General features: G+C 41.7%; 1 pseudogene; it reads left to right on the top strand.

Moving 5' to 3' along the window:
* The first annotated feature begins 6,580 nt into the window (after window positions 1-6,580).
* LOC129657396 (popeye domain-containing protein 3-like) lies at window positions 6,581-20,587 on the top strand (annotated as a pseudogene).
* Window positions 20,588-22,084: the final 1,497 nt, after the last annotated feature.

Here is a 22,084-nt window from a genome sequence, read left to right as displayed (position 1 = left end):
AAAGGATGAATTTATGAAACCTAGAGAATATTTCTCAAACACTTCAGTCTTTCGATACTTTATACACTTAAAAATAATTGACAACCTCATAGATTATTTTTATGTGGGGATGTTTATTGACATTTACCAAATTAGATATAAAAACCAAAAAGGTTTTCAAACATCATAATATACAAGCACACCATCCATTAAAACAGGACTTCCCTTGTAGCTCACTTGATAAAGAGTCTGCCTGCAATGCAGGAGGACCTGGGTTTGATCCCTGGGTCAGGAAGAACCCCTGGAGAGGGAAATGGCAACCCACTCCAGTATTCTTGCCTGGAGAATCCCATGGACGGAGGAGCCTGCCATGGGGTCACAACAGTCAGACACGACATAGTGACTAAACCAGCACCACCACACCATCCATTAGCCCTTAGGGCAATGCCACCAGATATCACACAGCCTTTAGAAAATTCTATTGCCATCAAGAGAAAATAGAACAGTTAAGACTTTAATAGTATTATGAAAATAGTTTTAACCTTATACGATCCTTGAAAATGTCTCGGGGATCCCACAGATGTTCTTGGGTCTTTCAAAATCAGAAAAAAAAGTGTGTACTAATCAGAAATGAAGGCTTCACAAACAAAGCTATTTGGAATCCACTCTCGCCCAATACATTTATGGTGATGAACACAAACAGTGATTAGATATTAAATAGAGAATTAATTAAATGTAGGATGGAGAAGGCGATGGTACCCCACTCCAGCACTCTTGCCTGGAAAATCCCATGGACGGAGGAGCCTGGTGGGCTGCAGTCCATGGGGTTGCAAAGAGTCGGACACGACTGAGTGACTTCACTTTGACTTTTCACTTTCATGCATTGGAGAAGGAAATGGCAACCCACTCCAGTGTTCTTGCCTGGAGAATCCCAGGGACAGGGGAGCCTGGTGGGCTGCCGTCTATGGGGTCGCACAGAGTCGGACATGACTGAAGCAACTTAGCAGCAGTAGCAGCAGCAGCAGCAGGATGAGAAAAAGTACAGATCATCATTTATCAATAAGATCAGATGAAAAATAGATCTGGATAGGATCAAGGAGGAAGAAAATGCAGCTAAACACAAAACTTGACTAGAGGAATATGACATGTGGAGAATGAGAGGAAGGTGGAAAAGAAGTCAAGCATCGGGCTTCCCTGGTCATACAGCGGGTGGGAATCTGCCTGCCAGTTCAGGGGACGTGGGTTTGATCCTTGGTCTGGGAAGATCCACACACCATGGAGCAACAAAGCCCATGCACAACTACTGAAGCCAGGCTCTGGAGCCTGCGAGCCACAACTACTGAGCCAGGGCACCTAGAGCCTGTGGTCACAGCAAGAGAAGCCACCGCAGTGAGAGCCCCACGCGCTGCAGCGAAGAGCAGCCCCCGCCCCCCACAACTAGAGAAAGCCCCGTGCACAGCAAGGAAGACCTAGCACAACCAAAACATCTATTAATTTTTAAAAAGCCAGTACTGTTCTTACTGTGCATGGGGTTCTCGAGGCAAGAATGCTGAAGTGGTTTGCCATTCCCTTCTCCAGTGGACCATGTTTCGTCAGACCTCTCCATCTTGGGCGGCCCTACACAGCATGGCTCATCATTTCACTGAGTTTTGCAAGGCTGTGGTCCAAGTGATTGGTTTGGTTAGTTTGCTGTGATTGTGGTTTTCATTCTGTCTGCCCTCTGATGGATGAAGATAAGAGGCTTGTATAAGCTTCCTGATGGGAAGGATTGGCTGTGGGGAAAACTGGATCTTGTTCTGGTGGGCGAGGCCATGCTCAGTAAGTCTTTAACTTTCTGCTGATGGGTGGGGCTGTGTTCCCTCCCTGTAGTTTGGCCTGAGGCCAAACTATGGTAGGAGTAATGACAGTAAGAGCAATCTCATTCAAAAGGACTTAGGCGAGCAAGTTGGGCCTCCCAGGACTGTTGCAGTCAGGGCCCCTGACACCTCCCCGCCCCTGTAGGTCACTGTCCACCCACACCTCTGACAGAGACTCTCAAGCACACACAGGCAAGTCTGGCTCAGTCTCTTATGAGGTCATTGATCCTTTCTCCTGGGTCCTGGTAAACACAGGGTTTTGTTTGTGCCCTCCAAGAGTCTCTGCTTCCCCAGTCCTGTGGAAGTTCTATAGTCAAAGAACTGACTTCAAAGTCAGTCACTGCTGACCTTCAAAGTCAGATTTGTTTGGGATACTCAGTCCCTTTGCCAGATCCCCAGGATGAGAAGTCTATTGTGGGACCTAGAACTTTCACAGCAGTGTGAGAACTTTAGGCTGAGCACCGAACAACTGATGCCTTTGAACTGTGATGTTGGATAAGACCCTTGAGAGTCCCCTGGACAGAAAGGAGATCAAACCAGTCAATGCTAAAGGAAATCAGCCCTGAATAGTCATTGGAAGGACTCTTATTTACTGAAACTGAAGCTCCAATACTTTGGCCACCTGATGCGAAGAACTTACTCTTGGGAAAAGACCTGATGCTGGGAAAGATTGAAAGCAGGAAAAGAAGGGGAGGGCAGAGGATGAGATGGATGGATGGCATCACTGACTCAATGGACATAAGTTTGAGCAAACTCCAGAAGTGGTGAAGGACAGGGAAGCCTGACATGCTGCAATCCATGGGGTCACAAAGAGTCGGACACAACCAAGTGACTGAACACCAACAAAAAGCCAATATATACCTTGATATGGTTAGGCGTCTTTATATTTAAAAAGTCAAGCATTCAAAATTAAGTATGCCAAGATGTAGTCTGGGGACTAGATTTACCTTCTAGCTTGAAACAATTTTAAAAATAGACAAAATGGCTAAAAAACAAACCACGGTTTTCAGACATTGGGTATTAGTTGCCACAGGAAGTGATCTCTTAGAAACAGGAAGAAACAAGATAAGTCCTATGATTACCCAAGTTACTGAACTTGGGGCCTAGAGAGTTTCCAGCCATAGTACAAAGTGGGACTGGGGGCCCAAGAATTACTCAGTAGTCTCCTTGAGTTGAGAGAAGAAAACAGGAGAACAGGGTAGCCAAGGCAAGTCCAGTTCACGGGGTCAAGTTCCAAGAAGAGAACTGTAGAGTGAATGTGCTGGAAATTTGCAGAGGATACTCCTTGAGTCTTCAGCTGAGTAAGCATTAGCAAGGCTGGGAGAAAATTCCCAAAAGCTAATCATGAGGGGCCACACAGAGCTGGGAATAGTTTGTATTTCAATAGCCAGAGTGAGAAGTCCTTGTGGACTCACCTGTGAATTAGAGTACTCAGGTGTCAATAGAGTATCAAAAGTGTACTTGGCCCTGTAGTGGGAGAAAATTAGCCTAAAGGATTTTCTGATCCCACCTAACAAACAGATCATTAGAAACAAGCCTCAAAAAGAATCAAACTCTTTCCAAGTAACTTAACTGAGTCACAGAAAAAAAATTTTAACTACAGGAGTACAAAATACCCAGCAATACGTAAGGTAAAATTAACTGTGTCTGGCATATGATAAAAATCACCAGGCATGCAAAGAAGCAGGAAAACACAAACCATGATATGGAGAAAAATCAACAAAAATGATGAGATTGAGAAAGGGCACAAAATGATAAAATGAGTAGAGAAGAGCATTAAAACAGTTACTATATTTCATATGTTCAAGAAAAGAAAGATTTGAGCATGTTAAGTGGAAATATTTAAATATATATAGGAAAAGTTCCAAAAAGAACTTCAAGATATGAAAACAACTATGTCTGGGATTGAAATACAGTGGATGGGATTATGAGTACACTAAACACTACAAAATAAATGAATTAACAAATACAAAGTAGTTCAAATTATGCAAAATGAAGCAGAGGAAAAAAACTAAAAAACACTGAAAGTGAAAGTCGCTCAGTCATGTCTGAGTCTTTGTGACTCCATTGACTATAGAGTCCATGGAATCCTCCAGGCCAGAACACAGGAGTGGGCAGCATTTCCCTTCTCCAGGGGCTCTTCCCAACCCAGGGATCGAACCCAGGGCTCCTGCATTGCAGGCGGATTCTTTACCAGCTGAGCCACTGGAAAGCACAAGAATACTGGAGTGGGTAGCCTATCCCTTCTCCAGGGGATCTTCCCAACCCAGGAACTGAACCAGTGTCTCCTGCATTGCAGGTAGGTTCTTTACCAACTGGAAAAATCATGAGCAGTTGATTAATGTGCTGTGAGCAACTTCAGGAAGCCTAAAACATGTGTAGTTGAAATTTCCATAAAAAGAGATTTATTTCCATAGAAGGAAATTAAAAAAAAATTGAAGAGATTATTTGAGAGATATACAGAAATGGTATGTACCTAACAGAAGCAGAAGATATTAAGAACAGGTGGCAAGAATACACAGAAGAACTATACAAAAAAGATCTTCATGACCCAGATAACCATGATGATGTGATCACTCACCCAGAGCCAGACATTTTGGAATGCAAAGTCAAGTGGGCCTTAGGAAGCATCACTATGAACAAAGCTAGTGGAGGTGATGGAATTCCAGTTGAGCTATTTCAAATCTTAAAAGATGATGCTGTGAACATGCTATACTCAATACGCCAGCAAATATGGAAAATTCAGCAGTGGCCACAGGATTGGAAAAGGTCAGTTTTCTTTCCAATCCCAAAGAAAGGCAATGCTAAAGAATGTTCAAACTACCACACAATTGCACTCATCTCACACACTAGCAAAGTAATACTCAAAATTCTCCAAGCCAGACTTCAACAGTCTATGAACTGTGAACTTCCAGATGTTCAAGCTGGATTTAGAAAAGGCAGAGGAACCAGAGATTAAATTGCCAACATCTGCTGAATCATAGGAAAAGCAAGAGAGTTCCAGAAAAACATCTACTTCTGCTTCATTGACTATGCCAAAGCCTTTGACTGTGTGGATCACAACAAACTATGGAACATTCTTCAAGAGATAGGAATACCAGACCACCTGACCTGCCTCCTGAGAAATCTGTATGCGGGTCAAGAAGCAACAGTTAGAACCATACATGGAACAACAGACTAGTTCCAAATTGGGAGAGGAGTACATCAAGGCTATATACTGTCACCCCGCTTATTTAACTTACATGCAGAGTACATCATGTGAAATGCCAGGCTGGATGAAGCACAAGCTGCCTTGTAAGAAAAGCTATGATCAACCTAGACAGCATATTAAAAAGCAGAGACATTACTCTGCCAACAAAGGTCTCCCTAGTCGAAGCTATGGTTTTTCTAGTAGTCATGTATGGATGTGAGAGTTGTACTATAAAGAAAGGTGAATGCCAAAAAATTGATGCTTTTGAACTGTGGTGTTGGAAAAGACTCGAGAGTCCCTTGGACTGCAAGGAGATCCAACCAGTCAATCCCAAAGGAAATCAGTCCTGAATATTCATTGGAAGGACAGATGCTGAAGGTGAAACTGTAATACTCTGGGCCACATGATGCGAAGAACTGACTTATTGGAAAAGACCCTGATGCTGGGATAGATTGAGGGTAGTAGGAGAAGGGGATGACAGAGGATGAGATGGTTGGATGGCATCACCAACTCGATGGACACGAGTTTGAGCAACCTCCGGGAGTTGGTGATGGACAGACAGGCCTGGTGTGCTGCAGTCCATGGGGTCACAGGACTCGGACAGGACTGAAAGACTGAACTGAACTGAAGAGATTGTTGCCAAAATTCCCCTAATTTGATTTTAAAAATATAACCATATCAATCTGGATGTGATGTGTATTTCCTTTATGTCTCTTGTGCTCAGGGCTCATGAGCTTCTCAATCTGCAGGTTTTATGACACAGGAGTTCGGGGAGGAGAGAAACGGCAGGAACAAAGTCATTGAAAGGAGAGGTTTCAGTGCCCACAAGGAGGGTTGACTCAGATGGGAGCACTGACAGATCTTTTACATAACAGAACGAAAAGTGGATAACAGTAACTCACTACATACAGGAAAGTAGGTTTTAGATGAGCAGCATGACATTCTCTTTGCTTTGTTCCTACCATGTCAATTTATAGAGGAAGCGAAATCCCCAGTCTAGTGTGAGGATGGAAGAAGGGATATCAGATTTTGAGAGGAACAAAGGTAGGAAATATTGTTGGGGAAGGGAGGATAAGAAGAGGGTGCACACTAGGGAGGTATGGTTGTATTGACAGGAAGTTCTGAGAGCGCACTCGAGTTTACAGTCACAAAATATGAGACAAGTCAGCACAGTGAAATGTTTTTCTCCTGTTATGTTCATCTGCGTGGGTGCTGGTATTGAGCAAATCAATAATTGGATTTAGTCGGCTTATGCAAGGCAATTATCTAAGACTTCAGTTGAGTGGATACATATGTTAAAATCTGAAATATTAATAGAAGCTTTCTAGCAGAACTGAAGAGTTTCAGGTAGATAGAACAGCATATGGGGAAACACTGAAAGACGAAAATGTCAGGATACATTCAGAAATCTATGTGAAGTTTAGAGTTGCTGAAGCAAAAATTAGAAGAGCAGGGAAAGTATCAGGGAATAATACTAGAGAGACTCATGGTTTAGCATCTTCTCCTGGCAGGTAAATCTACTAAAAGTAGCAGATAGCAAATAACATGCATCGTCATGTACGGTAAGAATAATGGAACTTACTTATACATAATGGATAGAGAGACATCAAGGAGTTGTGATGAACTTCCCAAGAAACAAATGTCCAGGACCAGATAGTTGCACTGGTGCATTCCACCAAACATTTAAGGAAGAATTAATACCAATCCTTCTCAAATTCTTCTAAGACAGAAGAGGAGGAAACACTTCCAAACTCACTTTATGAGGCCAGCATCACACTGATGCCAAAACCAGACAAGGACATTACAAATAAAGAAAAATACAGGCCAATATCCCCAATGAATGAACACAGATGCAAAAATCCTCAACAAAATGTTAGCAATCAAATTCAATAATACATTAAAAAGATCCTAAGTTACAATTGAGTGGGATTAATTCCAGGGATGCAAGGAAGGTTTAACATAAGAAAATCAATCAACATGACATACCACATTAAAATAATGAAGGATAGAAATTATACAATCCTTTCAATAGATCAGAAAAAGCATTTAACAAAATTCAACATATATTTGTGATAAAAACTCTCAATACAGTGAATATAGAGGGAATGTACTTCAACATAATCAAGTTTATATATGGCAAGCCCACAGCTAACATCATATCCAATGATGTATGGGTATGGTATGTATGTATTTTTCCTAAACATCAGGAAAAATACAAGGGTGCCCATCCTCACCACTTCTATTCAACATAGTATTCAAAGTCCTATCCAGAGCAATTAGGCAAGAAAAATAAGCCATCCAAATTGAAAATGAAGTGAAACTGTCACTATTTGCAGACAACATGATATTTTACATACAGAAAACCCAAAAGATGCCAACAAAAAAACTGTTAGAATTAATCAACAAATTCAATAACATTTCAGAATACAAAATCAATATACAAAAATCTCACCAAAAATGATGAGAAGAAAAATTAAAAACACAATCCCATTTACAGTTGTATTAGGAGAAAATACTCAGGAATAAATTTAACCAGGAAAGAAAAAGATCTGTATGCTGAAAACTAAGATATTGATGAAAGCAACTGAAAACATAAATAAATGGAAAGATATTCCATACTCAAGAAGTGGAAGAATATTGCTGAAAAGTCCACACTACCCAAAGCAATCTACAGATTCAATGTAATCTCTATCAAAATTCCAATAGCATTTTCCACAAAAATCCTTAAATTGGTATGGAACTATAAAGATTCTGAATGACCAAAGCAAACTTGAGAAAGAAGTGAAGTTGGAAGCATCATGCTTCCTTATTTCAAATTATATTCAAAGCTATGGTAATCAGAACACTATGGTACTGGCATAAAAACAGATACATAAATTCACTGAACAGAAGAGAGCCCAGAAATAAACCCAAACTATATGATCAATTAATTTATGACAAAAGAGCCAAAAATACATAATGGCAAAAGGACAATCTCATCAGTAAATGGTGTTAGAAAACCAGACAGACACATGCCAAGGAAGGAAACAGGCCACTGCTAAGCTAAGTCACTTCAGTCGTGTCCGACTCTGTGCGACCCCATAGACGGCAGCCACCAGGCTCCCCCGTCCCTGGGATTCTCCAGGCAAGAACACTGGAGTAGGTTGCCATTTCCTTCTCCAATGCATGAAAGTGAAAAGTGAACGTGAAGTCGCTCAGTCGTGTCTGACTCTTAGCGACCCCACGGACTGCAGCCCACCAGGCTCCTCCATCCATGGGATTTTCCAGGCAAAGTACTGGAGTGGGGTGCCATTGCCTTCTCCAGAAATAGGCCGCTATCTTACACCAAACACAAAAATTAACTCAAAATGAGTTAAACACTTAAGGCCTGAAACCATAAAAATTCCTAAGAAGAAAACAGGTGATAAGCTCCCTGACGTTGGTATTGGCAAGGATTTTTGGATTTGACACCAAAAGCAAAGGCAACAAAAGCAAAACGAACAGGTGGGACTATATCAACTTCAGAGTGAAGGAAATCAAAGAAAATGAAAAGGCAACCTACCAAATGCAAGAAAATAGTTTCAAATCATCTGCCTGATAAGGGATTAATATCCAAAATATATAAAGAACAACACAAAAACAAAAAAACAAACAATCCAGTTAAAAAAATGGGTGGAAGTTCTAAACATATTTTTCCAAAGAAGACATACAGATGGCAAACCGATATACATGAACAGATGCTCAAGATCAGTAATCAGTGAAACACACATCAAAACCAAAATGGGGTATCACTTCAGAAGTGTTACAATGGCTATTATCTGAAAGACAAGAAATAAGAGGCATTAAGAATGTAGAGAAAAGAGAACTCTTGTACACTGCTGGTGGGAATGTAAATTGGTGCAATCATGGAAAACAGTATGGAGATTCCTCAAAAAATTAAAAATAGAACATATGATCTAGTCATTTCACTTTGGGGCATTTCCCCAGGGGAAACAAAAACACTAACTCAAAAAGATGGTTACATTCCCATTTTCAATGCGGCACTATTTACACTAGTCAATATAAGGAAGCCACAAAATGCCCATCAAAGGATAAATGGGTAAAGAAAATGTGGTGTATATATACAATGTTTATCAGCCATAAAAAAAAGAGGAAATCTTGCCATTTGTAACAAGGATGGACCTTGAGGGCATCCTGCTAATGATTATATGTAGAATCTTAAAAAAAAAAAAAACTGAGCTCATAGATACAAATAACAGATTGGATGAAGGTGGAATGGGGTGGTAGGAGAAATGGGTGAAGAGTCAAAAGGTGCAAACTCCAAGTCATAAAATAAGTCATGGATACAGTAATCAAGACAGTATGGTACCAGTACAAAAACAGACATATAGATCAATGGAGCAAGACAGAAAGCCCAGAGATAAACCCACACATCTATGGGCACCTGATCTATGACAAACGAGGCAAGAGCACACAAGGGAGGAAAGACAGCCTCTTCAATAGGTGGTGCAGGGGAAATTGGACAGCCACACGTAAAAGAATGACATTAGAGCACTTAGCATCATGCACAAAAATAAACTCAAAATGGACTAAAGACTTCAGTGGAAGTCCAGAAAGTATAAAACATTTAGAGGAAAACATGGGCAAAACACTGACATAAATCACAGCAATATCCTCTTTGACCCACCTCCTAGAGTAATGGAAACAAAACAAAAACAAACAAGTGGGACCTAATTAAACTTAAAAGGTTTGGCACAGCAAAGGAAACTATAAACAAGATGAAAAGACAACTCTCAGAATGGGAGAGAATAATAGCAAATGAAACAACTGGCAAAGGATTTTCAAAATATACAAACAGCTCATGCAGCACAATACCAGAAAAACAACCAGCCCAATAAAAAGTGGGCAGAAGACCTAAACAGACATTTTCCCAAAAAAGACAGACAGATGGCCAAGAAACACATGAAAAGATGCTCGACACTGCTCATCATTAGAGAAATGCAAATCAAAGCTACAATGAGGTACTACCTCACACCAGTTAGAATGGCCATTATCAAAAAAACCTACTAACAATAAATGCCGGAGAGGATGTGGAGAAAAGGGAACCCTCTGGCACTGTTGGTGGGAATGCAAATTGATACAGCCCCTATGGAGAACAGTACGGAGATTCTTTTAAAAACTGGGAATAAATATAACCCAATAATCCCACTACTGGGCATATGCTCTGAGAAACCATGACTGAAAAAGACACATGTACCCAGCACTATTTACAATCGCTAGGACACAGACGCAACCTCGATGTCCATCGATGGATGAATGGATACAGAAGCTGTAGTACATATATACAAGGGACTACTCCTCAGTCATCTGAGTCAATTCTCGTGAGATAGATGAACCAGAGCCTGTTATACAGAGTGAAGTAAATCAGAAAGACAGAATATCATATATTAACGCATATGTATGGAATCTAGAAAAATGGTACTGATGAACCCATTTGCAGAGCAGAGATACACAGACATAGAGAACAGACTTTGGACAGAGTATGGGAAGAAGAGGGTGGGACAAGTTGAGAGAGGAGATTGAAACATATATACTACCACATGTGAAATAGATGGGTAATGGGAATTCACTGTACAGCACCGGGAGCTCAACACAGTACTCTGTGACAACGTAGAGGGGCGAGGTGGAGCGGGGGGAAGGTTCGAGAGGGAGGGGACATAATATACTCATGGCTGATTCATGTTATTGTGTGGCAGAGGCCAATACAATATTGTAAAGCAATTATCCTCCAATTAGAAATAAAATAAGCAATGGGGATGTAATATACAGCATGGTGTCCATAGTTAATAAAACAGAACTGCATATTTGAGTGGAGAAGGCAATGGCACCCCACTCCAGTACTCTTGCCTGGAAAATCCCATGGACCGAGGAGCCTGGTGGGCTGCAGTCCATGGGGTCGCGAAGAGTCGGACACGACTGAGCGACTTCACTTTCACTTTTCACTTCCATGCATTGGAGAAGGAAATGGCAACCCACTCCAGTGTTCTTGCCTGGAGAATCCAAGGGATGGGGGAGCCTGGTAGGCTGCCGTCTATGGGATCACACAGAGTCGGACACGACTGAAGTGACTTAGCAGCAGCAGCAGCGTATTTGAGAGCTGCTAAAAGAATAGTCTTAAAAGTCCTCATTATGAGGAAAAAAAATTATAACTACATATGATGATGGATGTCAAATAGATATTATGGTGATCATTTTGTAATACATACAAATATCAAATTGCCTTGCTGTTTATCTGACACTAATATAATTATTCATATCGATTATACTTCATATAAATAATTTTGAATCATGTGTATATAGGACACAATGAAGTAAACTGAGAAATTAAAAATGCTTCTGCTTCTATATCCTATATACATTTTCTCCAACTGGTGTGACCTTGTTTGACTCTTCACGTTAGGTTTGCTTTGAGAAGTCATTTTCCAAAATTCACCAGTCTAGTAATAAAATGTACTACTTAAAAAAAAAGAAAAAGGAATGATTTGGCTAGTTCTGTATTTTAGAGAGATCACTCTGGTACAATGTGGAGCATATACTGAAGTGGGTCAAGATTAGAGATGTGGATTCTGGGGTAGGCAAAATAATAACCATCTAAACATGCCCATGTCCTAATCCCTAGGACCTGGGAATATGTTATCTTATATGGCAAAAAAGAGATAGATGTGAGTAAATTAAGGATCTTGAGATGGGGAGGTAACCCTGGATTACCTGGGGGGACCTAGGATAGTCACAAGAGTCCTTAAAAAGGGAGAAACACAGGCAGAAAAATTAACGAAGATGTGATTACAGAACCAGCTATCAGAGAGAGGGACAGACTTGAAGACCCTATACTTCTGGCTTTGAAAATGGGGGAAGGTATATGAGGCAAGGAACACAAGTGGTTTCTAAGAGCTAAGAAAGGCAAGCAAGCAGATACCGTCAGAGAGCCTCAGAAGGTACACACTGATTTCAGTCCAAGGAGAATTCTGACTCTCATAATTCTAAGAAAATAAATACGAGCTTCCTTAAGCCACTACGTTTGTGGGAATTTCTTACAGATGCAGTAGGAAACTCATACAACTAGGAATTTAAGGCAGTTCCCCCAGGTGAATGATGGAAACTCCTGAGCCCTGATGATAACAGTACATATGAAGGAAAAAACAATGAATTAACTGGGTATTGATTATTTGCAGCCATAGAAAGTTACCCCCTTCATGGATCACAGCCTTGCCATGGCAGAGGGGCTTGCATAACTCGATGAAGCTATGAGCCATGTTGTGCAGGGCCACCCGAGATGGATGGGTCATTGTGAAGAGTTCCAACAAAACGTGATCCACCAGAGGAGGGAATGGCAAACCACACCAGTGTTCTTGCAGTGAGAACTCCATAAGCAGTATGAAAGGGCAAAAAGATACGACGCTGGAAGATGAGCCCGTACTGGGGAAGAGCAGAGAGCAATTACAAATAGTTCCAGAAAGAATGAAGCAGCTGGGTCAAAGCAGAAACAACTGTGTTGTGTATGTGTCTGGTGGCAAAAGTCTGATGCTGTAAAGAACAGCACTGCATAGGAACCTGGAAAGTTAGGGCCATGAATCACGGTAAATTGGACATGGTCAATCAGGAGAGAACAATAATGAACACTGACATCTTAAGAGCTGGTGAACTAAAATGGACAGGAAAGGCAAATTAAATTCAGATGACTATTATATCTACTACTGTGGGCAAGAATCCCTTATAAGAAATGGAGTAGCTCTCATAGTCAACAAGAGAGTCTAAAATGCAGTACTTGGGTGCAATCTGAAAACTGACAGGAAGATCTCATTTCATTTCCAAGGCAAACCATTCAGCATCACAGTAATCCAACTCTATGCCCCAACCACTGATGCTGAAGTTGACCAGTTCTATGAAGACCTACAACACCTTCCAGAATTAACACCAAAAAAGATGTCCTTTTCATCATATGCGGAGAAGGCAATGGCACTCCACTCCAGTACTCTTGCCTGGAAAATCCCATGGACAGAGGAGCCCGGTAGGCTGGAGTCCATGGGATTGCTAAGAGTTGGACAGGACTGAGCGACTTCCCTTTCACTTTTCACTTTCACGCATTGGAGAAGGCAATGGCAACCCACTCCAGTGTTCTTGCCTGGAGAATCCCAGGGACAGGGGAGCCTGGTGGGCTGCCCTCTATGGGGTCGCACAGAGTCGGACACGACTGTAGTGACTTAGCAGTTTCATCGTATGGGGTTTGGGGGGACAAGTAGAAGTCAAGAGATACCTGGACCAACAGCAAGTTTGGCCCTGGAGTACAAAATGAAGGAGGGAAAAGGTTAACACTTTTATCAAGAGTACACCCTGGTCATAGCAAGCACCCTTTTCCAGCAGCAAGAGACATCTCTACACACGGAAATGACCAAATGGTCAATACTGAAATTATATTGATTATATTCTTTGCAACCAAAGATGAAGAAGCTCTATACAGTCAGCAAAAACGGGACCTGGAACTGATTGTGGCTCAGATCAAATTCCTTATTAAAAAATACAGGCTTAAATTGAAGAAAGTAGGGAAAACCACTAGGTCATTCAGGTACGACTTAAATCAAATCCCTTATGATTATACACTGGAGGTAACAAATAGATTTAAGGGATAAGATCTGGTAGACAGAGTGTCTGAAGAACTATGGACAGAGATTCACAACATTGTATAGGAAACAGTGACCAAACCCATCCTCAAGAAAAAGAAATGCAAGCAGGCAAAGTGGTTGCCTGAGGAAGCTTTACAAATAGCTGAGAAAAGAAGAGAAGTGAAAGGCAAAAGAGAAAGGGAAAGATACACCCAACTGAAAGCAGAGTTCCAGAGAATAGCAGTAGTCATGTAGGGATGTGAGAATTGGACCATAAAGAGGGCTGAGTGCTGAAGAATTGATGCTTTCTAATTTTGGAGCTGGAGAAGGCTCTTGAGAGTCCCTTGGACAGCAAAGAGATCAAATCAGTCAATCCTAAAGGAAATTAACCCTGATAAAGGATAGAAATGGTAAGGAACAATGGAAGCAGAAGAGATTAAGAAGAGGCGGCAAGAATGCACAGAAGAACTATACAAAAAAGGTCTTAATGACCCAGATAATTACGAAGGTGTGGTAACTCACCTAGAGCTTGACATCCTGGAATGTGAAGTCAAGTGGGCCTTAGGAAGCATTACTATGAACAAAGCTAATGGAGGTGGTGGAATTCCAGCTGAGCTATTTCAAATCCTAAAAGATGATGCTGTTAAAGTGCTGCAGTCAATATGCCAGCAAATTTGGAAAATTCAGCAGTGGCCACAGGACTGGAAGAGGTTAGTTTTCATTCCGATCACAAAGGGCAATGCCAAAGAATGTTCAAACTACCACACAATTGCACTCATTTTACATACTAGCAAAGTAATGCTCAAAATCTTCAAGATAGGCTTCAGCAGTATGTGAACTGAGAACTTCTAGATATATAAGCTGGGTTTCAAAAAAGCAGAGGAACCAGATGAAATTGCTAACATTCACGGTATCACAGAGAAAGCAAGGGAATTTCAGAAAAACACCTTTTCTGCTTCACTGAATGTGCTAAAGCCTTTGACTGTGTGGACTGCAACAAACTAGAAAATTCTTCAATAGATTGGAATATCAGACCACCTTTCTTGACATCTGAGAAACCTGTATGTGGGTCATGAAGCAACAATTAGAACTGGACATGGAACAACTGACTGGTTCAAAACTGGAAAGGAGTATGTCAGGCTGTATACTGTCACCCTGCTTATTTAACTTCTATGCAGACTATATCATGCAATATGCCAGGCTGGATGAATCACAAGCTGGAATCAAGATTGCCAGGAGAAATATCAACAACCTCAGAAATGTAGATGATACTACCCTAATGGCAGAAAGTGAAGAGGAACTAAAAATCCTTTTGATGAGGGTGAAAGAGGAGAGTAAAAAAGCTGGCTTGAAACTCAACATTCAAAAAAATGAAGATAATAGCATCTTGTCCTATCAAATCATGGAAAATAGAAGGGGAAAAAATTGAAGTAGTGACAGATTTTTATTTTCTTGGGCTCCAAAATCACTGCAGACTGTTAACTGCAGCCATGAAATTAAAAGATGCTTGCTCCTTGGAAGGAAAGCTATGACACACCTGGACAGCATATGAAAAAGCAGAGACACCACTTTGCCAACAAAGGTCCATATAGTCAAAGCTATGGTTTGTCCAGTAGTCATGTACAGATGTGAGAGCTGGAGCATTAAGAAGGCTAAACACCACAGAACTGATGCTTTTGACTGCTGGAGAAGACTCTTGCGAGTCCCTTGGACAGCAAGGCGATTAAACCAGTCAGTCCTAAAGAAGTCAACCCTGAACATTCCTTAGATGGGCTGATGCTGAAGCTACAATACTTTGGCCATCTGATGCAAAGAGCCCACTCACTGGAAAAGATCCTGATGCTGGGAAAGATTGAGGGCAGGAGGAGAAGGGGACAACAGAGGATGAGATGGTTGGAAGGCATCATCGACTTTGAACATGACATGAATTTGAACTAACTCCGGCTGATAGTGGAGGACAGGGGAGCCTGGAGTACTACAGCCTAGAAGGTCACAAAGAGCCGGACACAACTTAGTGACTGAATAGTAACAGAAAATTAGGATTCTGGTATCCAGATCAGAAAGAAATGTGCCCTAAAAGGGGGACTGTGGTAGATGACCAACTCACCACTACAAATTGTTCTCCTTCCTAAGTACAATGCCGTCACTGAAAAGCAGCTGCCTGTAATCCCGAGGAGGGATTACACATCTCATCCCCCACCTCTCGGGCAGGGAGTGGTCATGTGACTGCGCCTTGCCAACAGAATGTGCACAGAAACGCTGTGTGTCACTTCCAAGGCCAAAGACCTGAAACTCCAGGTGTGCACTCTGCACTCGTCCCGTCCTCTGCTGAGGGAGAATCCTGAGGCTCCGGGTGGCGGGAGGGCAGCAGGCACAGGGCCACAGTATGTGTGTTCGGTCGCTTTGGTCCCATTCGCCTCTTTGCAATGTTATGCACTATAGCCCATCAAGCTCTTCCGTCCATGAGATTCTCCAGGCAAGAATGCTGAGTGGGTGGCCGTTTCCTTCTCCAGAGGATCTTCCCAACCCATTGATCAAACCCACAACTCCTGCAACTCCTGCGTTGGCAGGTGGATTGCTTATCACTGAGCCACCTGGGAAGCCCCACAGTATGAATGGAGGTCCTCAACTCTCCACATGAAAGGTGACTTGCTGACACAGAACACCCACATAGGCCTGTGTGAGGAGCACGAAACACACTTGTGTTTTTCAGATCACTTATTTTGAGACATTTATTTTCACCCTAAAAATTGGTCCTGCAACTAGAGTGCTCTTCTAACAGAATCCTGCAACAAACGCCATCATTCAGGGGATGGCAGAAATTGATGGAGGAAATTGGAAAGATGGAGAGCTATTTATGCAGTGGCAACTGATTTGGAAAGAAACTTGGCTGCCAATAACTAAGTACCTGCCAAACTTGCAGCTCTAAATTAGAATGTTGTGTTAGCTCATTACTGGCTGTTTTTAGCATGCTGTTGGAAGAAAGATGGACTCAGGCAAGAATTGACCAGTTTGCAAGCAAACATGAAAGGAAATATAGAGAATGCAGCTATCCAGGTTTTCTCACAATTGTAAAGTCTGCCTAATTCTAGAACTCAAACACTAATAGGCAACTGAAAAGGTTTTTAACAGCAGAGGTTCTTTATGTTTTCAGTTAAACAACATGAGTTAGTTCTGGAACAAAAATCAGAATAAAGGACATTTCCTTTCCACCTAAACCTGTTAAGATAGATTTAAGATAGTCATCATTAAGTTAAGAGAAAGATGTGGGGCTAGAAAGCTAGGAAATAAAGCATACCAGAGAATGAGGTCTGGAATAAATGTTTAGATGTACGTTCTCATCTATGAAACTGCCTGGAACAGGAAGCTACTTTAAGTTATGGTGGGAGGAAGTTATACTGTCGAAGAACCCGGAATGCTGAATTAAAATGTTGTTTACGGTATAGCCACTATAGAGAACAGTATGGAGTTTCCTTAAAAAACTAAAAATGGACCTACCATATGATCCAGCAATCCCACTCCTGGGCATATACCAAGATAAAACCAGAATCTGAAGAGACGCATGTACCCCAGTGTTCACAGGAGCACTATTCATAGTAGCCAAGACACAGAAGCAGCCTAGATGTCCTTTGATAGAGGGATGGATACAGATGCGGTACATACACAATGGACTATTACTCACACATAAAAAAGAATGAAATAATGCCATTTGTGGACCTAGAGATTATTATTCTAGTGAAGTCAGACAGAGAAAAACAAGTATCACTGAATATCACTTACATGTAGAATCTAAAAAAAAAAAAATGACACAAACGAATTTATTTACAAAACAGATTCACAGACTTAGAAAACAAACTTAAGGTTATCAAAAGGGAAAGATACTGGGGAGGGATAAATTAGGAGGTTGAGATTAACATATACACACTACTATATATGGTTTTTCCAGTGGTCATGTATGGATGTGAGAGTTGGACTGTGAAGAAAGCTGAGCGCCGAAGAATTGATGCTTTTGAACTGTGGTGTTGGAGAAGACTCTTGAGAGTCCCTTGGACTGCAAGGAGATCCAACCAGTCCATTCTGAAGGAGATCAGCCCTGGGATTTCTTTGCAAGGACTGATGCTAAAGCTAAAACTCCAGTACTTTGGCCACCTCATGTGAAGAGTTGACTCATTGGAAAGGACTCTGATGCTGGGAGGGATTAGAAGCGGTAGGAGAAGGGGACGACAGAGGATGAGATGGCTGGATGGCATCACTGACTCGACGGACGTGAGTCTGAGTGAACTCCGGTAGTTGGTCTGGCGTGCTGCAATTCATGGGGTCGCAAAGAGTCGGACACGACTGAGCGACTGAACTGAACTGATATATAAAATAGATAATTAGCAAAAACCTACTGTATAACACAGGGAACTCTACTCAAAACTCTGTAATAACCTATAGGGGAAAGAATCTTAAAAAGAATAGATACAGTAAGTTACCCATATATGAACCTTCAAGCGATAAACTTTCAAAGACATAAAAGCACATTCACAAAGTCCAATCACTTAAGTTAGTTCACGTTTCTGGCATTATCTGTAGAAGTTTGGTACTCAGGCAAATTTTGTTGGACTTATGAACAAACTGGACTTACGAACACACTCTTGGAATTGAACTCGTTTGTCTATAGGTGACTTGCTTGTGTATACATATAGCTGAATCACTATGTATACATCTGAAACTACCATTATGTAAGTCAACTATTCTCCGATATAAAATAAAAATAAAAAAAAATAATAGTTCAGTGCCCATGAAAAAAAATCCTGCTGAATGTTTAAGCATTATCCTCAAACCCCCAAATTTACACAAACAGCAAGCTGAACAGAGGCAAGGACATTCTCCAACATTCACTCCATCATGGCTATTTCCACCAGTAGAATTGCTTCCAGAGAGCTGGTTCCATATTCAATCAACAGACACTTCCCCCACCTCCCACCCACCCCCTGGCCAGCACAGAGGGACTTCACAAAGTCACAAACTCAGCATGATTTCAACTCTGCCAGGGAGCAGGGACTGCTGTGTGACTCCCATTTTTCCTCTGAATCGTTGAATGCCCCAGTGTTTTTAGGTCTGTTAAAACAAAACTAAAATTTTCAGATCTTATTGCAGTAAAAGAGGTCATCACTGGCGCCATCCTGCCACGCTGGAGTTTGGCTGCAGTCATGGAACACCTGGGTGCAGGGCGAGCGCCGGGGCTGGGCGTCCAGGACCTTGCTCCGGTGCATTGCACTCCCAGCTAGGAAATTTAGGTGTGGTGTGCGTGAGGCCGGAGCTCCACATGAGGCCAGGAAAGGCCAGGCAACCACAACATACCTGTGGGCTAGATGAGAGGCCTAGATGAACTTAAGGACGCTGGCATGGGACTCTTAGTTTTTCAAGATCTATACACTCCAAACCCTTAATCACCCCAGCTCTAGTGTCTGGGCTTTCCCTGGTTTTGTGAGGACTTAATTCTGATGATGGAAAAGCAAAGGATTTAATTACTTGCTTCAGTATCATTTAATATTGACTGAAAAGTGAACCAGATGGTATTACAGCCATGGAAGAAAACCCAAGTTTATGGAAGAACCTAATGGGTGAACACACCCAGTCTTGGATGAACACACCCAGTCGGCACCAGTATTTTATCTGTACTTCCTCTTCCAGCCTCTGGGGACCTCTTTGCCTGACTTCAGAACTATTGCTATGAGCTCAGAAGTGGTTACTCTGGAAAAGGAGCACTGTTAGGCCATGCACAGGAAAACTTCCAATGACAAACTCCCTGCTTCTCTCAGGAAGTTCCTGGATTCTCCTGAATGGGACTACTGAAACCCAGAGGAAGGCACTTTTCAGGTAACCCTCACAGCAGAAACCTATGGTTGGTATGTGTCTTGGAGGAAAAAGGAATCGTACTTGCTCTTGGCTCAGCATCATTATACCTCCAGCCTGTTTTTGGTTTTATTTGGCAGTGACATTGCAGATAAACTGCATTTCTTGAATGACAGGATATATACATATGAAAAAGATACCAATATGATATTTGGTTACCCAACTTCTTTCAAATGTCAAGTCCAGAAATGTCCAAGTCGTCCCAGACAGAACATTTTCAGAATTCCAGACGATACTGTGATAAATGACATCAAAGCTTCAAGCTTTATAATTATAAAAGACTCTCTTCATCATTCCCCAAATGAAACAGCAAAATACAGCAAATTGAGCTCACTAATATTTTTATAAATCCAACTCAGAGGAAAGACGCCATTGCCAGCTGTTTTATTCATCTTAACTTGTGCATTGTGAATAAATTTTACAATTTTTTTTCTGTTAAAAAAAAAATGATGATTACCTCAATGGAGGTTTTGAGTGTCTCAGGAGGGAGAAGTCAGAAGTGGGATATTGATAGGTTTCAAAGTTTGGGACCAATTGGTTTAGGGCAGGTCATTCAAGGTGAAGAAGTACTTGAGCAAGGCAAAGTAGGTGCTAGATCAGTCTAGGAGAGGTATATGTAAGTGAAAGGGAAGATCTTGAAGCACATCCTTGAAAGGTAAGATGTTATAACATTTGAGCTATTTACCCAGGTGACAAGACCATTATATCTTAACAAAAAATCTGTGGGAATTTCCTAAAGCAAACCATAAAATCACTTCTTGATTTACACCCACGTCTTTCCAGGTCAGCGTTTTCCTGGAACGGACAACAAAACTGTGGCCCACAATGCTTAGTTAAGTCCCATTGACAAGGTCTCAGTTCTCACTATCCTAGCTAACCAGTACCCGGTCTACCATGATATGGGTGCCAGGGAGTGGCTTTTAATTGAAATGTTGCCAAACCAACAGGAACAACGTAAAAACTTGTGAAGATGACATTCCTCATCCAGAGATCTAAGATGTGGGGGATGCCTTGATTGAAAATTCCCTGGGGAGGAAGTAGGGATATTCTGTGTTTAGAAAGAAGATCGAATGTGGATACTGGCTGCCCAGATGGGTGGAACAAGCAGGAAACACTTACCTGATCATCACAAATTTGGGGCTTCCCTTCCATGGCCTAGAATCATCACTGTGAAGCAGCTGTCCAGCTGGAGGCCACATTTCCCATCTTCCTGCAAGGGTAGGTGGAGCCTTGGGACTGGTCCCAGGAATGCGAATGCCATGAGACTAGAGGTGAGGCAGCTTACGTTCAAACTGGAAATCTGTGAAGCAGATGGGCATTCTCCATGTTCTCTTTCTCCTCTGGCACTGAAGGAAAAGTATTTTCGAACTCTAGGGAAAGGCCAAGCCACAAGGGAAGATGCCTAAATGTCTGAATCTACATCTGAAAAGCTGCCCACAGACCAGAGGTTCTCACTGTGGTTTGTTAGGCAATGTAGATATAAGCTTCTCTTGGGTTAAGCCACTGAGATGTGGTAGCATATTTATAATGTGGTGGTGGTTTAGTCGCTAAGTCGTCTCCGACTCTTGCGACCCCATGGCCTGTAGCCTGCTGGGCTCCTCTGTCCATGGGATTCTCCAGGCAAGAATACTGGAGTGGCTTGCTGTTTCCTTCTCCAATATTTATAATAGTAGGTAGTATTGTTCTAACTAATGCATGGGGCTAATTATAAAAGATGGAAAATATGTATCAATAGCCAACATTTGATACATTCATTTCAAAAGCAGTATAAGCACATAATGGAATAATCATGCCATTGTTGTAACAACCACCATCTATATAAATAGAAGAAACATGGAAGAATATTGATTAAAATATTAATAAACATGTCTGAATACTGGTATTGCTGATAATTCCTGTCGCAGTTTATGCTTTTCTGAATTTTCCAAATGCTCTACACTAAGATATTTTTGACACAAGGAAAAAGGGTTTTTTTTAAGATTTTTTTCTATTAATAACTAGATGTGAGTATCTCTAAGACATAAACCATTACTACTATGTCCTGGCAAATAGTAGGTTCTCAACAAATCTCTACATAATAACAACAATTAACAATGAGGCTCTCACACAGTAGCTTTAGTTTCCCAGGGGTTGGTGATAGAAGTGGAGCGTTACACACGTGCTTTTCAGAGTTGTGCTCGAAGACGTTCTTTTTACAATAAAAAGCAACTTCATGAGTAAGTCATTTTTTAAAATAAGAGTGATTGGAAAGTAATACCAAAATGAACTTTACTCAGGCACAGTTTGAAAAGCGTAAGGCTGAAACAGCAGCTTTCCAGACATGCCTGACCTAACGCTGCTGTGACTCGCAGTCGAGAGCCCTCGCCCCTCGCCGGCGTAAGCAGCTGGTTCCTGAAACCGCCTGGGATCAGGGTGGGGCTGCTGGCGGCGGCGTCTTCTCCCCAGGGGGAAGGTGCAGTGCCATCCAGGTCTGCCTCCCTCTGAAAACAGGCCTTCCATCACCATAGCAGCAAGACTGA

Source organism: Bubalus kerabau, chromosome 7 (genome assembly GCF_029407905.1).
Source record: "Bubalus kerabau isolate K-KA32 ecotype Philippines breed swamp buffalo chromosome 7, PCC_UOA_SB_1v2, whole genome shotgun sequence".
Lineage (NCBI taxonomy): Eukaryota > Metazoa > Chordata > Mammalia > Artiodactyla > Bovidae > Bubalus > Bubalus kerabau.
The sequence above is the reverse complement of the archived record's forward strand: the minus strand, read 5'-3'. Positions and strand labels throughout refer to the sequence as shown.